A 14972-nucleotide genomic window follows, 5' to 3' on the forward strand; every position below is an offset into this window, starting at 1 on the left:
AACGCCACTTAAGCCAAATGATTAGTAATCTCAAAATTTTATGATTAGTTTGCCTTACTTCTTGAAACAATTTTCACAGCGGCATAATTCGCCACGCATAGAATAGTCGCAGTTTGCTTTCAGCATCATATTTAACCTTTTAGTTGAATTTTCATTTACTCTAAGATTAGCAGCTTAAATTCAGCATCAACTACATCTATAACCTTCATATTAAATTGAATTTATAGAAAATAGGGTGACATGTTTCTGGGAGGAGTTTTGCGCTCGTTGTCTGGCACGGCGTTGAACAGTTTTGTGTTTTTGCTGTAGACAGAATTGATCTCCAGTATGGCTGCTATGTTTCCACACCTGTAGTAGTAGTTGGGGGCACTCCACACTGTGATTAGGGTGTCATCGAACATGTACTTGTAGCCTTCTTGTACCAGCTGATGGGCACGACAGATGAGTTTGAGGTCGTTTATGTGAATAAACTCCTGAAAAATTATAACTCCGGTGGGACAAACCAAAGAGCACTGATGATATAAAATAAGCATTAAAATCACGCAATTAGATATCTTTTGAAACTCAACAGCTCCCCCAAACCACTATAAAGGCTCTTTTTTGAAAAAAACTTGAACTGATGCAAGCTAAGTTGGCTCAAATTTTTGCGCATACTATTCGATATTTTCGGACCAAAATTAAAGTTTCTCTAAGTTTTACTTACCAAAAACTATTCGAGACCATTTGAATTTAGACGTGAGTATAGACGCTTTGCTATAGACGTGAGTAGTATGATTATTAGTCAGGTGAGCCATACATAACCGGTACATTTAAGATATTGCCAATTCGCGCGCAAAAAAACTTGTTCAGACATGATCAAATACGTTTACCCGAGAGTTAACTTTTGTAAGCATGCCGCCAAACGAAGGTTTTTAATAGGACAGATTTCGATGCAACTATTAACTTCATAATATGCCGCAAAACGATAGTTTTTTATTGGTCAAATTCAATGCTGCTAGATACGTCATTGTGCGATTTAATTTGACAACTAACCTGATTCGAAAAGACTCTGATTTTCTATTTTTTCATTTTCCTACAGTAGTGTTATCTGATCTGTTGGGAAAATTGCAACTAAGTTTTTGTAAAAGCTATAAAACTTGATAACATAAATAAAACTGCTTCGAAATACCACAGATTTACTTATCTCTTCCTATCAAGAAAAGCAAAGCGCCTCAGAGAACGGTGTTAGTTATAAACAAGGAAAAAACTAAAAATTTACCAGTGCAAATAATTTCTGATTCCAAATCAAAGAAAGCCGCTATTAAAACCAAAGTAAGCTACTGAATCCATTCCAAGTTCGTTTATACCCCTAAAATGCAGTAGACCAGAACAACAAGCAGATTTTCTCAGACTGCAGAAGAGGAAAACCGAAACAAATTTAGACTCAAACAAATCATTGCAAGTGTCGGTCGAGATACAAGGAAAGAAAGGGTGATTTTCAGCAGCTGAAACATCTGGGCTGCAAAACATGATAAGTTTTTGTTTATTTTCTATCTCATGTTAGTCTGGGTAAATTTTAAACGCCACTTAAGCCAAATGATTAGTAATCTTAAAATTTTATCATTAGTTTGCCTTACTTCTTGAAACAATTTTCAGAGCGGCTTAATTCGCCACGCATAGAATATTCGCAGTTTGCTTTCAGCATCATATTTAACCTTTTAGTTGAATTTTCATTTATTCTAAGATTAGCAGCCTAAATTCAGCATCAACTACATCTATAACCATCATATTAATTTGAACTTATAGAAAATAGGGTGACATGTTTCTGGGAGGAGTTTTGCGCTCGTTGTCTGGCACGGCGTTGAACAGTTTTGTGTTTTTGCTGGAGACAGAATTGATCTCCAGTATGGCTGCTATGTTCCCACACCTGTAGTCGTAGTTGGGGGCACTCCACACTGTGATTGGGGTGTCATCGAACATGTACTTGTAGCCTTCTTGTACCAGCTGATGGGCACGACAGATGAGTTTGAGGTCGTTTATGTGAATAAACTCCTGAATAATTATAACTCCGATGGGACAAACCAAAGAGCACTGATGATATAAAATAAGCACTTAAAATCACGCAATTAGATATCTTTTGAAACTCAACAGCTCTTCCAAACCACTAAAAAAGCTCTTTTTTGAAAAAAGTCGTGTTTAGGCAGTTTTTGGAAAATTTCCACCAGACAGTCGCGTTTTTTGGCGCGCGCTTCCACCTCAAAATTAAGATAGATTGGCGCCCTAAGGGTGAGGTGGCGTCCGCCCCCTTCCGCTAAATCCGCTACTGACTGAGAATAAAGCTGATTTTACATGTGAATGCACAATTTTGAAATTGAGTGAAAAATGATGTTAATTTGAGCTGTTCCTTTTTTATCAATAATTAATTGTTTCGTCCGGTCGAATTATAAGAAATCCATATAACTGTTCAACATCAGCACATTGACTTTATTATACAAGAAATGATCAATCACATCGACCACTTGTTTTCCGAACAGCCATCCGGCCCCTCTTGGGCTGATGTTCCAGGCCTTAGTTCCATACCCACTATCCAAGTCCTCCGGATCACTCCAGACGAGGTCGCAGAAGGCGCCCTTGTGGGTATCTCCTGGTTGCGGTCTATGGTTCGAATCTGGTCCAGGGTATTGATCTCTGGAGAAAGACCTCCGTGTACACAGAGGATCTGCCCGTCTATCAGAGCAGCAGCTGTCATCAAGTCAAACAACATGTACTGAATCTATTACTCATTTCCCAAACGACAACTCAAATAAGAAAAAAATATATTTAAGCGCCAGAAATTTCACCTATCAATGTTCTAAGAAAGATACGTTCATGAAAGATACGTATATGTTCAAAACTCTTGACTCTACCCTCCGAAACCCATATTCAGCTACCCATATTAACCAAACTCCTACAAATTTTATCGAGGCTAAAAATTTGTATGCATGATGTGTTTTCATTGTTTATGGGTGTATTTTCATTATTTGTGGGTTTTTTGAGTATTTATGTTGCTCTGGTCGAAACTATTTCTGAAGAGTGTCAACTTTATCTATGTACGTAACGAACCTTGCAGCGATATCTCCACGCATTTGCATTTCCGTATTTAGATATACACTCATCGGTATCGGTAATTTAGGTATATCTCCATTATGTTTAAATTATATGGATTACTTGTTTTGTTTTTTCACTGAGCCACTGAGAACATTTCATGGGTCAAAGGTTCCAAAAGCACCAATCATCAAACTAGAAGCATATGTGTATTAATGCACTTCAGTAAAATATTAGAGCATTTTGAAACTTTTCTTGAAAAAAAGGAAAAAACATCACGACATATATAGGTGTCTGGACTACGTTCATTGACTCTCAATCAAAAGTCAAATCCCAAAAAAATCATAAGTGGCCTAACAAAGTTTGAGACTTTTTCTGATGAACCTTCAGACTTTTACCACACTTCTCCTTGATGTATTTATGAAGTTGCAGACTGTATTTTGTAAAGTTTCTTTCAATTGACAAATTTTTTTTTATCGGTCTGCATGGAGCAAGGACAGGAGTTTTGAATTGAAAATTACTAACCACTAGACGTAAACTTGTTAAATTATTTCAACCTGATGAAAAACGATTTAAACTTGCTTGAACTATTTTTTTTTATTTGTGGCGATTTATCAGGGGCTACAATCAAATTAATTTTTCCAGCAATTTCTGATCCAAACTCCGAAGATTCAGATCCAATTTTCAACGAAAATTAAACAGTGGAAAAACTGAAAAAAATCATTCAATGAATTTCTTTTTTCTTTCTGGTTCAATGGATGGATTACTTTGACCATTTGAAAACTTCTGGAAAAAAATTCCGTTAAAATCGAAGAAATAGTTTTCTTTTTTGAGCCTTATGTCAACGAAAACGTTCAAATTTGAAATTTTACTAAAAATTTTGTCAAAAAGATTATTATTGCCCTTTCCTTTTTTTTATTTTTTGGATCTTTCTGGGTATCTTTTATAATAATATGGATTTTGTTCCGACTTTATTCTATGCTAAATTATACAAACATTCAATTTCTACATTGCTTTGATACCTTTTACTTGTTAGCACATGGTTTTCACTTTCCAAAAGCGGTTCATAAAGTTCTTGCCTCAATGTTAATGCTGGATCTCCATTTCAGCGTAGATAAATCGTCTAAATTTCAATTTCTTCCACGCTAAATTACGAACCACTAACAACACAGGCCAGGTGGAGCTTTGCACCATTTGCTAATCAACACGACGTAGATGAAACAACATAAAAAAGCAAACAAAAAATGAAAAAAAAGTTGAAAAACCTAGGTGTACCAAAACTTAAATTTTCGTATGTTTCAATAGAAGTTATTTTTAGGCAAACATGCCAGATACTTGAATAGTAAATAAACAAAGGAACAGATCAAACAATGAGGAAACAAAGCCAACAATCTTGAGCTGACATAAGTTGATCCGAGAAAGAAATCGATTTTTATAGGCTTATATTTTATGTTAACTAAGTTTAAAATCCCGCCTGAAACTATTATAAACAACATATTCAGTTAAAACAATTAAAATTGCTTACAGTGCAGAAAAAATCAGTGATTGGCAACTGAGACGACAATCTTTAAGCTGACACTAATTGAACAGGAAAAAAAATTACGAATATTTTGAAAATCCTTCAAGTACCCGCTGAAACTAGAATGAACAACATTTGCACTAGCAACTGCAATCAAAACTGCTTGCATCACAAGCAAAATCCGAGATGTCGCAACTTAGCTACAACAAACTACACGTTCACTTGCAACAACAATGGAAGTTGCTTACAGCACAAAAATCAGTTTTGGGCAAATAAGACGAAAATCTTAAAGCTGACACCAGGTGAACAGCAAAAAAAATTACGAACTTAAAAAAAACCCTTCAAGTCCCTGCTTAAACTACATTGAACAACAATTACACTGGAAGTTGCAAGGAAAATGGCGCACGGCACAAGGAAAAATCAAGATGCGACAACTAAGCCAAAAAAAAACAGACACCAAATGAGCCGAAACTAAAAGATTTTATGATGTTTCTTAACCTTTTGAATCCCCGGAAGCTAGAATGAACACCACTTGCAACTGCAAAAAAAGTTGCTTACAGCACAAGTAAAATCTTATTTTGACAACTTAAACGACAAAACTTTAGCAGACAACAGTTGAAATTAAAAAAAATCATTCAAATCCTCCCTGAAACTGAAATGAAAATTTGCACTTGCAACTGCAATCAAAAGTTCTTACAGTATAAGTAAAATTCGAGATGTTGCAACTTAGCCAACGAAATTTGAGCAGACAATCGAATGTCGAACCCCAGACTTTAAAAAGCAAAGAAAACGGCGATACCAGCGACGGCTCTACTGCAAAGGCGACGACGCTACTAGAAGTGCGACGGCAGTACTGGAAAGGCGACGCCGTAACTGGAAGGTGTAAAAGAAGAGAAGAAATGAATACAAGAATGTGTAAGAAAAAGTTTAGGGAAAAGTCTAGTTCCAGATTACAACACACTTGCTCTCGCAAGTGTAAGCATCGGAAGGTAACGAGGGATATGTCATATTAAAGTCCCTTTAGCCGTGATTCGAAGTACATTGAAAAAATAGTGTCAAGAAAAACCCGTTTGAAATTTATGATTTTTGGTATAAATTCGAGCGAATAAGTTGAGCGAACAGGCTCAAAATAGCTTACTCATACTCAATTTAAGCCGTGACAACTTAGTTTTTGCCGAGTAAAGTTAGTTTTTTGCTCCATTTAGGAAATCAGCAACTTTTAAAAATTTCTGTAAAAATTTTGTAAAACCGCTGTTTTCCACTATGCCTATTTTAATATGACTGTCGAATATGCCGATGTTCTATTTTTTCGTTCAGATCTTGATAATCATACCACGCAGAAAAAAATGACACTAATTTGAAAAAAAAAACTTTTTTTGTATTTTTCTTAAACTATTTTGGGAAGCTTCTGTGCTATTTGCAGTAACCGGCTATCCTCGAGCAGGCCGGGGGCTAAAAAAAAATACATAAAAAATCCTCGTTTCTTTTTACTTTCTTCGAAAAAAATACCAAGAAGAACGTACCCAGAAAAACAGTAGGGCGGATTTACGTGGAGGGCGGCGGCGAACCCCTTGTGGTTGACCCCTGAAAACCAAAAGTCAACATCCACTTGTGATATTAAATTACTCTAGAGGCGCCATTAATCCTAAAACTGAAGAAGAATGCTCCGACACTATGCAATTTTTTGATCAACACCTTTCAAAACATGACCAAACTCCTGGTCGCAATAGTATTCTAATAGTGCTTCAAGAGACCTTGGAAATTCAATTTCGTCGGCAAAGACAATGTTTATGAAAATCAGCATCCCTTTCGAGAAAACTCTAGATCCGCTCCAAATAAAGGTGCGGTTTCATAGCCGGCCATTTTGTTTTTTCATTTTCAAGCTCAATTTGATGAAAATTGAGATTTCACCGGTTTTTTAAACCTGTCAAATTCCAAAAAGCATATTTTTGACGATTAAAATTAGTCATCTAACTTTCAGCTCTTTTCTACATATAGCAAGTGAATCAAAATTAACTGCTTCTTTCCACCACAAAGTCTAGAATGATCTGCATTGAGAATCTGCTGCACAATATTATCATGCAAGTTTCCTTCCGATCTGCCGAGCGATGAATTCAAGACTAAATCGGGAGGCGCTACAGCGTCTACTGCTGTCACTAGGTTCTTCTTCAGAGCTTCATTCAGACACTCAATTCGAATTTGAAGTCTGTTCAAATTTTTGGACTGGAGAATATTCGCATCGTAGAGATAGGACGCATTTTCATACAGCATCTGAACCGCAAACAACTGTCCCATCTGAGAAAGAAACTCGTGTTCCGGGGATTTTGGAACAGATTCCAGCCACTTCAAATACCAGTGGAACGCGATCACATTTACCACACTTTTAGCCAGATCCAACTTTGGAAGCTCATAATGCAAGCTACCAAGTTTCAGCAACACAAAGACTAAGCCTCGCATTGCTTTCTCCAGGTCCGAGAAGTTCTCGAAACTTCCGATTGACTTTGGAAACATCTCAATTTTCTCATTCAGCTCAAAGTCGATTATCTTCAACACTCCGTTCCTTTTGTAGTTCTTCAAAGCGTAGCCTATCAGCTGCTGCATTAATACATAGTTATCTCCTTCATAAGTTAGCTGTGGGTCGTTACCCTCTCTCAACTTGCCCAAATTTGAGTTAGATAGATATCCGTGACCTCCACAAGTTTCACGACATGTCTGGATGACATTTTGCGCACATGACGTAACTTATGTCTTCCTATCAAGAAAAGCAAAGCGCCTCAGAGAACGGTGTTAGTTATAAACAAGGAAAAAACTAAAAACTTACCAATGCAAATAATTTCTGATTCCAAATCAAAGAAAGCCGCTATTAAAATCAAAGTAAGCTACTGAATCCATTCCAAGTTCGTTTATACCACCAAAATGCAGTAGACCAGAACAACAAGCAGATTTCCTCAGACTGCAGAAGAGGAAAACCGAAACAAATTTAGACTCAAATAAATCATTGCAAGTTTCGGTCGAGATACAAGGAAAGAAAGGGTGATTTTCAGCTGCTGAAACATCTGGGCTGCAAAACTTGATAAGTTTTTGTTTATTTTCTATCTCATGTTAGTCTGGGTAAATTTTAAACGCCATTTAAGCCAAATGATTAGTAATCTTAAAATTTTATCATTAGTTTGCCTTACTTCTTAAAAACAATTTTCAGAGCGGCATAATTCGCCACGCATAGAATATTCGCAGTTTGCTTTCAGCATCATATTTAACCTTTTAGTTGAATTTTCATTTACTCTAAGATTAGCAGCTTAAATTCAGCATCAACTACATCTATAACGATCATATTAAATTGAACTTATAGAAAATAGGGTGACATGCTTCTGGGAGGAGTTTTTCGCTCGTTGTTTGGCACGGCGTTGAACAGTTTTGTTTTTTTTTTGCTGGAGACAGAATTGATCTCCAGTATGGCTGCTATGTTCCAACACCTGTAGTTGTAGTTGGGGGCACTCCACACTGTGATTAGGGTGTCATCGAATATGTACTTGTAGCCTTCTTGTACCAGCTGATGGGCACGACAGATGAGTTTGAGGTCGTTTATGTGAATAAACTCCTGAATAATTATAACTCCGATGGGACAAACCAAAGAGCACTGATGATTTAAAATAAGCACTTAAAATCACGCAATTAGATATCTTTTGAAACTCAACAGCTCTCTCAAACCACTAAAAAGTCGTTTTTAGGCAGTTTTTGGAAAATTTCAACCAGACAGTCGCGTTTTTTTGGCGCGCGCTTCTACCTCAAAATTAAGATAGATTGGCGCCCTAAGTTGAGGTTGCGTCCGCCCCCGCCCGCTAAATCCGCTACTGACTGAGAATAAAGCTGATTTTACATGTGAATGCACAATTTTGAAATTGAGTGAAAAATGATGTTAATTTGAGCTGTTCCTTTTTTATCAATAATTAATTGTTTCGTCCGGTCGAATTATAAGAAATCCATATAACTGTTCAACATCAGCACATTGACTTTATTATACAAGAAATGATCAATCACATCGACCAATTGTTTTCCGAACAGCCATCCGGCCCCTCTCGGGCTGATGTTCCAGGCCTTAGTTCCATACCCACTATCCAAGTCCTCCGGATCACTCCAGACGAGGTCGCAGAAGGCGCCCTTGTGGGTATCTCCTGGTTGCGGTCTATGGTTCGAATCTGGTCCAGGGTATTGATCTCTGGAGAAAGACCTCCGTGTACACAGAGGATCTGCCCGTCTATCAGAGCAGCAACTGTCATCAAGTCAAACAACATGTACTGAATCTATTACTCATTTCCCAAACGACAACTCAAATAAGAAAAAAATATATTTAAGCGCCAGAAATTTCACCTATCAATGTTCTAAGAAAGATACGTTCATGAAAGATACGTATATGTTCAAAACTCTTGACTCTACCCTCCGAAACCCATATTCAGCTACCCATATTAACCAAACTCCTACAAATTTTATCGAGGCTAAAAATTTGTATGCATGATGTGTTTTCATTGTTTATGGGTGTATTTTCATTATTTGTGGGTTATTTGAGTATTTATGTTGCTCTAGTCGAAACTATTTCTGAAGAGTGTCAACTTTTTATCTCGCAACAACACAATTCTGTCAGAATACTTCAATTTCAACAGAAGCAATATTGTCAAAGCCTCCAAACTGTAAGAACCTCGGTCAACAAAATCACCCAGAAATACATACTTCGTATCTGCAACTTGACCTCCCGTTCTGAAAAGCTCCTCGAGGTCAGAAAAAACTGACCGTGAATGTCTCCGCAAACTGTGACAGGTGTAGATACAAATTGCACGTTCGATTCTTCCAGAAATATCTCGCTCACTTTCTCGCAGAGTTGCTTGAAGTCGTTTTCTGAAATGTTTTTGCAGTCTTTGACCAGTTCGATCCACGTATCGACATCAAAGGAAAATTTTTTTTCCTGAAAATAAGTAGAGACGTTTTAACTTTATCTGAAAACATTAGAATGCTCGGAATCCTGCGTAGAAATGCAGTCCTTGGTGCATAAATGTTCATACTGTTCTCAAAATGACCTCCAAAATACGTCCACGTTGAAGCGATGTCGGTTATTTATGTATATTTCCATTATTTTTAAATTGTATGGATTACTTGTTTTTTTTCTTTCACCGAGCCACTGAAAACATTTCATGGGTCAAAGGTTCCAAAAGTCCCAATCAAGAAATTAGACTTGAAAAAATTCAACAATTTTCTTGAAATTAAATTCCAATTTCGAAACTTAAAAACAACACTGCTTAACTAATTTCACTGGTGTTTAGAGAATCGAAGACTAATAAGAAAACAACATTACCAACAGTCAAACTGAAAAATTTCAAAAAAATAGATAGAAAAAATTGACCCAAAACCAGAAAATTGGATCAATTTGTAAAGTTTGTATTCTAGTGAGATTTCAAAATAAAAATACATTCGTTTTTGAAACTTGAAGTCGTTTACAATTATTCGCCCAGTTACAATTTTAGCAAGCTGAACTCAAAAAAGTGCATATAAACATAATTGCATTAATATGTATCAATGCACTTGTGTTTTAAAAAAATCTACACGACCTTTATTAAATTCATTGACACTTCCAAAAAATGTTGAGAGGTTTCACGCTTCTACAAAGCCGGCGAAAATTTAAACTTTACTAAAAGTAGAGGTTTCACGCTTCAACTCACTTTTCAAGCAAAAAAACGCAGTTTAATTATAGCTTAAATTTCAAAGTAGAAAAAAGATAGCCAACAGACCTTTGGGAGAGTCATGAACGGAAATAACCTGAAAAAAAAAAACTGACTAATTAAAAAAAATCAAATTTCGACTTTCAAAGAAAAAAAGTATATGGCCTTCAAGCTCTTTGAATTTCAAAAATTTATGGTTGACATTTTTTGATAAAACAAGCCCCTTTGAGAAAACTAGATCAGTAACTATTTTTTTATTCAGCTGGGAAATCTGCAAATTAAAATCCACTATCGAAACTAGAAGTAGATAAGGTTTTTTGTGATCTTAAAACTTTTGCTGTTCGATAGTGGAGTTTGCCCTCAGTTTGCCACGGAAATGAACTTAGCTAGCGAAAGATGTAATTAGAGGGTGAACAATTTGTCCTAAAAACAACAAAACAATCAGGAACACCTATATAAAAAGTATTCACTACGTTAATGACTCTTAAAAGATGAAAGTTTTTTGAAAGCAAAAATATTTCAATTTGAAGAAACTGGATCAATAGTTTAAGTTTTTGTTCCGCTGGGAAATCTGAAAAAATGAAACACACTTTCAAAACTTGAAGTCGATCACGTTTTTCGTGGCCTTTATATTCTCGTAATTGGAGAGCGCAACTTGAGATAATTTTTGTAGCTGAAACTAGATTGGAATCAAATAGTGCATAGATACTTAGAAGCATATGTGTATTAATGCACTTCAGTAAAATATTAGAGCATTTTGAAACTTTTCTTGAAAAAAGGAAAAAACATCACGACCTATATAGGTGTCTGGACTACGTTCATTGACTCTCAATCAAAAGTCAAATCCCAAAAAAATCACAAGTGGCTTTAAAAAGTTTGACACTTTTTCTGATGAAACTTCAGACTTTTACCACACTTCTCATTGATGTATTTACGAAGTTGCAGACTGTATTTTGTAAAGCTTCTTTCAATTGACAAATTTTTTTTATCGGTCTGCATGGAGCAAGGACAGGAGTTTTGACTTGAAAATTACTAACCACTAGACGTAAACTTGTTAAATTATTTCAACCTGATGAAAAACGATTTAAACTTGCTTGAACTATTTTTTTTTTATTTGTGGCGATTTATCAGGGGCTACAATCAAATTAATTTTTCTAGTAATTTCTGATCCAATTTCCGAAGATTCTGATCCAATTTTCGACGAAAATTAAACAGTGGAAAAACTGAAAAAAAAGACTGATGCGGCAATTTATCAGGGGCTGCAATCAAACTAACTTTTCTAGCAATTTCTGATCCAATTTCCGAAGATTCTGATCCAATTTCCAACAAAAATTAAACAGTGGAAAAACTGAAAAAAAATCATTCAATGAATTTTTTTCTTTTAGGTTCAATGGATGGATTACTTTGACCATTTGAAAATTTCCGGAAAAAATCCATTAAAATCGAAGAAATTGTTTTTCTTTTTTGAGCCTTATGTCAACGAAAACTTATTGTCAAAAAGATTATTATGGCCCTTTTCTTTTTATTTTTTGGATCTTTCTGGGTACCTTTTATAATAATATGGATTTGATTCCGACTTTATTCTACGCTAATTTATACAGACATTCAGTTTCTACATTGCTTTGATACCTTTTACTTGTTAGCACATGGTTTTCACTTCTTTCCAAAAGCGGTTCATAAAATTCTTGCCTCGATGTTGATGCTGGATCTCCATTTCAGCGTAAATAAATTGTCTAAATTTCATTTTTTTCCACGCTAAATCATGAACCACAAATAACACAGGCAAAGCGGAGCTTCGCACCACTTGCGAATCAGCACGACGTAGAAAAAACAACATAAAAAATCAAACAAAAAACGAAAAAAAGTTGAAAATCCTAGGTGTACCAAAAATTAAATTTTCGTATGTCTCAATAGAAGTTATTTCTAAGCAAACATGCCAGATATTTGAATAAAAAATAAACAAAGGAACAGATCAAACAATGAGAAAACTAAGTCAACAATCTTGAGCTGACATAAATTGATCCGAGAAAGAAATCGATTTTTATAAGCTTATACTTTACGTTAACTAAGTTTAAAATCCCGCCTGAAACTATTATAAACAACATATTCAGTTAAAACAATTAAAATTGCTTACAGCGCAAAAAAAATCAGTGATTGGCAACTGAGACGACAATCTTTAAGCTGACACTATTTGAACAGGAAAAAAATTACGAACATTTTGAAAATCCTTCAGGTCCCCGCTGAAACTAGAATGAACAACACTTGCACTTGCAACTGCAATGAAAGTTGCTTACAGCACAAGCAAAATGCGCCAAATTAGACAAAACTTGAGCAGACACCAGGTGAAACTAAATAAGCATTGTATGAAAAAAATTGAAATCATTCAAGTCCTCCCTGAAACTAGAATGAACAACATTTGCACTAGCAAATGCAATCAAAACTGCTTACATCACAATCAAAATCAGAGATGTCGCAACTTAGCTACAATAAACTACACATTCACTTGCAACAACAATGGAAGTTGCTTACAGCACAAAAATCAGTTATGTGCAAAGTAGACGACAATCTTAAAGCTGACACCAGTTGAACAGCAAAAAAAATTACGAACTTTTAAAAAACCCTTCAAGTCCCCGCTGAAACTACAATGAACAACAATTACACTTGAAATTGCAAAGAAAGTGGCGCACGGCACAAGGAAAAACCAAGATGCGACAACTAAGCCGAAAAAACTTGAGCAGACACCAAATGAGCCAAAACTAAAAGATTTTGTGATGTTTTTTAATCTTTTGAGTCCCCGGAAGCTAGAATGAACAACACTTGCAATTGCAATAAAAGTTGCTTACAGCACAAGTAAAATCCTATTTCGACAATTTAGACAAAACTTGAGCAGTCACCAGTTGACATTAAAAAAAAACATTTTATGAATAAAGTTAAAATCATCAAAGTCCTCCCTGAAATTGGAATGAAAATTTGCACTTGCAACTGCAATCAAAAGTTCTTGCAGTACAAGTAAATCCGAGATGTTGCAACTTAGCCAACGAAATTTGAGCAGACAATCGAAAGTCGAACCCCAGACTTTAAAAAGCAAAGAAAACGGCGATACCAGCGACGGCTCTACTACAAAGGCGACGACGCTACTAGAAGTGCGACGGCGGTACTGGAAAGGCGACGCCGTTACTGGAAGGTGTAAAAGAAGAGAAGAAATGAATACAAGAATGTGTAAGAAAAAGTTTAAGGAAAAGTCTAGTTCCCGATTACAACACACTTGCTCTCGCAAGTGTAAGCATCGGAAGGTAACGAGGGATATGTCATATTAAAGTCCCTTTAGCCGTGATTTGAAGTACATTGAAAAAATACTGTGTCAAGAAAAGCCCGTTTGAAATTTTTGTTTTTTGGTATAAATTCGAGCGAATAAGGTGAGCGAGCAGGCTCAAAATAGCTTACTCATACTCAATTTAAGCCGTGACAACTTAGTTTTTGCCGAGTAAAGTTAGTTTTTTGCTCCATTTAGGAAATCAGAAATTTTAAAAAAATTTCTGTAAAAATTTTGAATTTTTTTGTTTACGATTTTTTTGTTTCGTTTTTCTATTCATGTTTTTTACAAAACCGCTGTTTTCCACTAAGACTATTTTATTATGACTGTCGAATATGCCGAAGTTGTATTTTTTCGTTCAGATCTTTATAATCATACCACGCAGAAAAAGATGACACTAATTTGAATTTTTCGTATTTTTAACACGTATTTTTCTTAAACTATGATGGGAACATTCTGTGCTATTTGCAGTAACCGGCTATCCTCGTAACCTGCATTCCTCGAGCAGGCCGGGGGCTAGAAAAAAAACACATAAAAATCCCTCATGTGTTTGACCCCTGAAAACCAAAAGTCAACATCCACTTGTGATATTAAAATATTCTAGAGGCGCCATTATTCCTAAAATTGAAGGAGAATGCTCCGACACTATGCAATTTTTTGGTCAACACCTTTCAAAACATGACCAAAATCTTGGTCGAAATAGGATTCTAATGGTGCTTTAAGAGACCTTGGAAATTAAATTTCGTCGGCGAAGACAATATTTATGAAAATCAGCATCCCGTTCGAGAAAACTCTAGATCCGCCCCAAATAAAGGTGCGGTTTCAAGGCCGGCCATTTTGTTTTTCCATTTTCAAGCTCAATTTGATGAAAATTGAGATTTCACCGGTTATTTAAACCTGTCAAATTCCAAAAAACATATTCTTGACGATTCAAATTAGTCATATAATTTTCAGCTCTTTTCTACATTTTGGCGAGTGAATCAAAATTAACTGCTTCTTTACACCACAAAGTCTAAAATGATCTGCATTGAGAATCTGCTGCACAATATTATCATGCAAGTTTCCTTCCGATCTGCCGAGCGATGAATTCAAGACAAAATCGGGAGGCGCTACAGCGTCTACTGCCGTCATTAGGTTCTTCTTCAGAGCTTCATTCCGACACTCAAATTCGAATTTGAAGTCTGTTCAAACCTTTGGACTGGAGAATATTCGCATCGTAGAGATAGGGACGCATTTTCATACAGCGTCTGAACCGCAAACAACTGTCCCATCTGAGAAAGAAACTCGTGTTCCGGGGATTTTGGAACAGATTCCAGCCACTTCAAATACCAGTGGAGCGCGATCACATTTGTTAAGTTTCGGAGAAATG

The 14972-nt window shown here is 35.9% G+C and overlaps 1 pseudogene; it reads right to left on the reverse strand.

Moving 5' to 3' along the window:
• Positions 1-221: 221 nt before the first annotated feature.
• LOC134848845 (uncharacterized) overlaps positions 222-14972 on the reverse strand; it is a 16809-nt pseudogene continuing 2058 nt past the window's right edge.

Source organism: Symsagittifera roscoffensis, chromosome 6 (genome assembly GCF_963678635.1).
Source record: "Symsagittifera roscoffensis chromosome 6, txSymRosc1.1, whole genome shotgun sequence".
NCBI classification, from domain to species: domain Eukaryota; kingdom Metazoa; phylum Xenacoelomorpha; order Acoela; family Convolutidae; genus Symsagittifera; species Symsagittifera roscoffensis.